Source organism: Populus alba, chromosome 4 (assembly GCF_005239225.2).
Source record: "Populus alba chromosome 4, ASM523922v2, whole genome shotgun sequence".
NCBI classification, from domain to species: Eukaryota; Viridiplantae; Streptophyta; class Magnoliopsida; order Malpighiales; family Salicaceae; genus Populus; species Populus alba.
In genome coordinates, this window is record NC_133287.1 from 18,868,537 (window position 1) to 18,874,536 (window position 6,000).

At 36.4% G+C, this 6,000-nt stretch overlaps 1 pseudogene; it reads right to left on the bottom strand.

The window, feature by feature from the left end:
• Positions 1 to 270: 270 nt before the first annotated feature.
• LOC118036271 (serine/threonine-protein kinase STY46-like) lies at positions 271 to 3,839 on the bottom strand (annotated as a pseudogene).
• Between the last annotated feature and the right edge of the window lie 2,161 nt (positions 3,840 to 6,000).

Below are 6,000 nucleotides of genomic sequence, written 5' to 3' on the forward strand. Positions count from 1 at the left end.
AACGTCAGGAAGACAATTATGAACTAGGTCCCAGACTGGTACCATTGACTTCCACTTCTATTTCTCCTTCAAACACTGAGAGGCGATGGTGGACTCACGCACCTGATCATGTACTTTTATTCTATGCTAAGGGGCTGCACTGTGGTTTGAATTTGGAAGCATTTATCTAGAAATATTGGAAGTAGATATGGGGCTATCTAAAAATCAATCATTGAATGATGTATTTCTAGGACATTAACACGATAAAAAAAAAAACAAAAACAAAATCGGTTAGAACCAATAAAGTATGGCTCAAATCATATAAATTACATGATTGTCGCGCAGACATTGATATCTCATTTGAAAGGCGCGCCAAAAGATTGCAACTCTCTACAGCTTACGTATATAGGTAAGATAATAGTGTATAGTAATGGTAATGAGAAGGATGGAAAATGGCTGGTTTGATTAGCTTGTTGTTCAGGTTACGAGCATCTGCAAGACTTCCCTTTACTTCCTCCTGAGCACAGATAGAAATCGGCCAGACGATTTCTCCTTGCGCCATTCACCACAATCCCCAACCTGCTATAAAACTTGCAAGTCTTATTGCTTGTGATGAACATGTACAGAAACATATAGGATATATAAAGCCATTTGTGGCAGAAACCAGAATTGCTAACTACCTCTTTTGCTATTTGTTGCAGGATCTCAATAATCTCCGAGAAGTCAGGCCTTAGAGCTGGATCCTGTTGCCAGCATTTTTCTAGCAGTTCGGCAAGCTTTTGGTTGAGTATTCTTGGGTATGGTAGGCCGTAGACCCTGAAACCACGTGAATGAAAACCACCACACAAATTCTTATAATCATGGACTCATCATATGAAATAGGGCAAAAAAAAATGCTTGTTGAAAAGGATTTTTACCTTTTGAACCACTCCAACAGCTGCTTGTAAAGGGGTTAAGTATTCATATGGAATCTGGGAAACAAAATATGCAAAAATGATCAATTTGCAAGATCAGAAACTTACTGAAAAGAGGGGATATTATACCAAAATGAACAGCAGTACCTTTCCAGTTAACAACTCCCATAACACGATCCCAAAACTAAATACGTCAGCCTTGTGGTCATACGGCTTGTGCTCAATGACCTTCAATGCAAGATAAAAGTTGTAAGAAAAATGGCGAGATGAACCATTTAGAAGATTCATGGTGGTTCCCACCAGCACAACTAATGATGCATCCAAGTGTCAACAAGAATCATGGGGGAGGGGAGGGTAAAGCTATGGATTATTTAACAATGGTAAACAAGTGATCTCTCTCAGTGACAGCAAGAAGCAAATTAAACACTAAGATTAATGTCAAGATAGTTTGCACACTAGTACTGGGGAGGATATTGGTAAAGCTGGGAACACTTTCAGAATAAGGTGTAATGAAAACAAAGGCGCACCTCAGGAGCCATCCATCTATAGGTCCCAGTTTCCGCAGTCATAATTCCAGTCTGAGCTTTCACTCTGGCAACACCAAAAATCAGCAACCTTGACTACCTGAAATGAAATGAAACAGGTGTTTCTTATAGATACACATACGGTACAAAGCTTCAGTTGAATTTGATTTATCTTCCTCAGTGATGATGATGAGAGTAGAAGATGTGGAGGAGGATGAAAAAGACTAGGTAAAAAAACATCACTGAAGCTAATCGAATAGTAAACAAAGCACTTGCTGAAAAAATTAAATATGGTAAAGAAGAATCTTACTTCATTTTCATCCATGAGAAGATTTGCAGCCTTCAAATCCCTATGGATTATATTATTTTGGTGCAAGTAATCCATTCCTTTAGAAAACATCTATCGCTACTTTAAGTAAATTTGGCAGCTTAAAAACACCCCTATGCTTGTGTAGGTAGTCATACACACTTCCTCCGTACATGAATTCTATTTACCAAGAAAAAGAAAAATTAAGATACAAAATGTTGAGTGGGAGATGAAAAATTAAAGGGAAAAAAAGAAAGATATTCATACGAGGAATAAATAAACATAACAAATGTTTCAAAAACTCTGTGGCATTTACCTGTTACAATGCACAAACTTGGAGGCTTGGTGCATGCACCGATAAATTGTACGACATTTTTATGCCGAACTTTCCTGCAAGTTCAAAGAATATGTAAAAACAAGGAAAAAAACCAAACCCAAGAAACAGCCTAGAGTTGTATAAAAACTATGTATCTGAAAGACGTTGTGCAGACCTCATAATGTAAACTTCTTGGGCGAATTCTTTCTGCAAGTCTGAATTTACTCGCTCAGGCTTGAGAATTTTGATAGCCACTTCCTGACTACAGTATGTACCTTTGTACCTAAGCAAATAGGATGAAAACAGTTGAATAAGAAACCAAACATCAACAGAAGTTGTATATATCTAAAAGACAGTTAACTTACAGATCACCATATGATCCAGAGGCAACTTTGTTCTCAAACTTCAAAATATTTAGGAATCAATTTCCCACACATCAGTCCGTCATTGGGTATTGCAACATGATTAGTATCGTAATTGATCCTAAATTGCTCTTGATCCTGCAAACACATTCAAAGTAAATTGGAATGCATATCGAAACAAAGACGTAATGAATGAACCCGCACAAGGAAAAAAACATGAATAGGTTCTAGTCAATTGATGCGGTGAAGAGATTATGGCATATAATCAGGGAATTACCTTCAATCTTGGACACTTCCTTTACCAACGCTTCTCTGAGCTGCTCCGTTTCCTGAAAATTATGAAAACAGTCTGTTAATCGATCCATGTTCGTTGTGTATTTCAAATATGTTCCTGATTAATGGAAGCCTTATGTAATAAAAGGTGTGTTTGGCAAGTACCTCATATGGCCAACCATCAACAACAAATACATCTAAGGAGTAGCCATCAACTGTCGAAAATGCGTGCGCTTCTTGGGATGTTCAAACCCAATGTCGGCAAAAGTAAGGAAGTCAGCTGTAAATTCGCGAAACACCAATGACCTCATAAATAACTAGAAGCACAATAAACTAAAAATACATTAAACCAATGGTTAAATGTTTATTTTAGCAGTATCAGAACACTATCACAGACTTCCTGCTAACATAAAATGTCAGTTATTCATGCAACTTGACTAGCCAGTAAAATGCATGCTGCCAGCTGGTGGAATAAAGCTCAAAACGAATCCTAAAATTTGTTTGCACTTCTTCCGAATTGAATACCAAAACAGCCTCCAAATTGAAAGAAGCAGCAGAATAAACGAAGATTTTCCCCATCAAATTGAAACAATGATTGATAAATAAATACTTCAACAAGCACGCTTATCTTACCTGACTCAGGAGTTTTTGGCTTGTCATCAGTTGAAAAAGTAATTTCATGCATGGGCCTACATCATTGCCAACAAGAAAAGTAGTGTAAACTTCAACCATCCCAAATCTAGTAAATCATGTATATGAATTTGCATGCATGTATATATGTTTAGAAAAAGTGCATAATCAATGGCATGCTCAATCAGATTGATCGCCATTTCAAAATATACGATCTCATATACAAAGAGAGCCCTACCATATTCAAGGATTAAAAACTCATCTGAATTCTGATTTTTACTCAAGTCTGTCGATTAAAAGACAATGAACTAACAAAAGGGAAAAAAACCCCAGATAGATCCTATATTGGAATCAAAAGTTAACTCTACCACAATAGCATTTTGAATGAAGAGAATTACCTGAAGAACTTTGAATCAGCAACACACAGAATTATCACCATCTTGATCATCAAATTTATTTGCTTCAAGTGCCAAGTGCTTCAAGATTAGGTGATGAACCGAAGGCTGGCGGTGGATGCATGCTGACAATTGAAAACAAGATAACAAAGCCAGCAATATTAATGAAACTTATTGATTGGAGTCGTCAAAATAACAATATGCATGGATTAAGAGGATTCTAGGACAGATAATGATCTTAACAGCATACTTCTTTCTTTGAGCTGCTTCTTTACTAGGAGAGTCTTGATCAAGGCTAGAGTCAGCAGAATTGTCATCAGAAAGTAGGATGAACCTGCATGTGGGAGAATGCAGTTGATTGCACTTGATAAATTAAAAAGTTTACAAGACTCAATGCAAGAAAAGAAGATAGCAAATGCAAAACGAGGTTTGTAATCTGCATTTGACAGAAATTCAGCTGCGTTTATTGAACTCAAACAGATCAAATTAACCAGCCTCACAGTGAGAAATGCAGCAACTCATTCGAAGACATGTTTACAGAAGATTCCTCTCGTAGCTAGTAACTAAACCAGTATTATACTCGTATATTTATAGTTATATCACATTTACTTTCTACATCAACAATGTGGAACAAAAAACCAATTTTTGATGAACACAAAACTTCGAACTCCAAATTCTCCACAAAAGATAGGGTCCTTCAAAAACCTAAAAAACACCTGCCGAAAACTTGTATGATGAACAAAAATCCTCGCGTAGTCTTAAAATCCACAGCCTAATCAATCGCTAATTCTATTCATAATCAAAATCTTCACAAATTAATATCAAGAAGCATCCGTAATATAAAAAACATAACAAATCAGTTAATATACGTTACTGAACAAGGCGAATTTCAATCGCCGGTCGATTAGCAGGATCATGAGCCAAACGCAGCAATCTCTTATGCGTTAACACATCTTCTGCTCTCTCCACATTCACATCTAACGCATATCTACACCACAAAAGGTACCAAAATCAGAATTATCCTCCAGACGATAAAAATAAAAATACAAAAAAAATAAATAATTCAAATTGAAAAAAAAAAACTCAAAATTTTCATTTCCGTAAACGAAGAGGCAACACCAAATCACATACATACACATATATCGTATAGATGCACGTACATGTGCGGAATCTAATACACACACACACACGTACCTGGTAGGGAGGCGATTGAAGTGAGTCCAGAGTTGATCATCAAAACCAGGTAGATTAGCTTCTTCGTGATTAGATTTCTTTAAGACGACGAAGAATCTCATTGTAAACCTCAAGTTTCCGCTGCATCCTTTGCTGTTGTTGCCTTCCTCGTAACACCGAATCAGACAATGTCGTGTTCGTGTTCGTCGTTCTCGTTCACTCTGCTGCCGCAGCTCTCATCACTACCACCGTCTCCATCGCCATAACCACCATTTTAACAAAAAAAAAAGAAAAAGAAACAATAAATAAAGCAATATGCAGAGAGAGAAGTTGTGAATTTTTTTTATTTATTTCGCTTATTACGTTTAAAGAAAAAGGGAGGTAGGTTTAGAGGAGATTAAGGGGAGGGTTAAGAAGAGGATTAAGGTTTACTTAATCTAATATTATGGATTCATAGTGGGTGCTGAAGAGAGAGAGGCTGCGCTGTGAGTTTTTTTTGAATGGGTTTTTTGGCTTTCCTTCCGCTGCTCTCTAGATATGTATGTTGTTTAGAGGCGTAGTGCGCACTCCATAAGAATCAAAGACGGTGTAAATTCATTAACCCTCGTCGTTATCCTCGCCTAAATAAAATATTAGCGGGGAGAGTTATATGCTGTGTGTACATTACACGAACTTCTATGCATCTTTACAACGTTTTTTTTTGTTTTGTTTTTTCAATCCATCTTTGACTTGGAACCATTCGTTGATGCTATTTAAATCAGAATGTTTTGGGACTGAATGCAGTGCATGAGTTTTAAAAATGGTTTGAATTTTAGAAAAAACAATATTTTTTATGAATTATTTCATTTTATTATATGAGTTTTAATCTTAATGCATGAATACGACCAACTAAAAGATATTGTTTGGATATTTAAAAAAAATAAAAGAAGATGCCATGTTGGTTTCATATGAAGACAAGCCCAAGTTACTTTAATTGAATAATATCTTAAACATAAGAAATGGGCACTCAAGGTTGGATGATAAGGATAATATTGGCTTGTTTATGACAAAAAATGGCATCATCATGTCGCGAGGAAGAGAGTCTCTTGTTACCGATTGCTGGCAATCATCATCAGAAGCTCATCGAG